At 35.8% G+C, this 843-nt stretch overlaps 1 non-coding gene across 1 annotated transcript; it reads right to left on the bottom strand.

The window, feature by feature from the left end:
• Nucleotides 1-289: 289 nt before the first annotated feature.
• Nucleotides 290-451, bottom strand: LOC120102668 (U1 spliceosomal RNA). Its single transcript, XR_015687428.1, has one exon. It is a non-coding gene; the product is annotated as a U1 spliceosomal RNA (small nuclear RNA).
• Between the last annotated feature and the right edge of the window lie 392 nt (nucleotides 452-843).

Below are 843 nucleotides of genomic sequence, written 5' to 3'. Positions count from 1 at the left end.
TATGCCCTCTCTCTGCCTTGTGTGAGCCAGTGTCTCTGTCTATTTGTTGCTGATGGACACCAGCCATTCTTCTGGAAGCTCTCAGTATTCTTCTGTCTCTACCTCCTACTCAAAGGATGGCTGGCCTTGGGACCCACTTGCTATCTACTGACTTTTGCATGATTCTAGAAATTCATACTGAGATCCTAAAGCTTGTCTCCTGAGTTTTAAAACCACTTAGCTATTTCCCTCTGTCAACATTATAGTTATATAAAGTTATAAATTGTTTCTTCTTTCTTTTTTCTTTTATCAGTGGCCAGCACAAATATAGAACCCTACTACTATAAATTACGCACTCCTGCTTCCTACATTGTGGAAATCACAAGGGTCAGCACATCCAGGGTGCAATAGACATACTTTCTCTGAGAAAACCACCTTCATGATCATGGCATCTCCCCAGCAAGGTAAGTATACAGATCCCAATTTGATGCCAATAGTTTATATAAATTTTAGGTTAATGAAGAGAATTTCATTTTTATGGCTATGTTTGTATGCCCACTTGCTTTATGTTAATAGGAAACATATTTCATATTGGCAAAATTAGTCAGGTGGTTTAAAGGCATATTCCCAGCAAAAAATAGACCATATCAGTTTCAGAAATATATGTAATCTAAATATTTTTAAGACGTATACCATCCTGACTGAAGTATTGGTGTACTCTTCTGGCCTTCATTGGCACTTGCACGAACATTGGCATACACACACATACACTCAGATAATTATTAACATGCAAATAAAACTAAAATAAACATTTAATTTAGAAAAGGAAATAATTGAATCAAAATTAATGTTTTGCAAAGCAAT

Source organism: Rattus norvegicus, chromosome 4, assembly GCF_021556685.1.
Source record: "Rattus norvegicus strain SHRSP/BbbUtx chromosome 4, alternate assembly SHRSP_T2T, whole genome shotgun sequence".
NCBI lineage: Eukaryota > Metazoa > Chordata > Mammalia > Rodentia > Muridae > Rattus > Rattus norvegicus.
The sequence above is the reverse complement of the archived record's forward strand: the minus strand, read 5'-3'. Positions and strand labels throughout refer to the sequence as shown.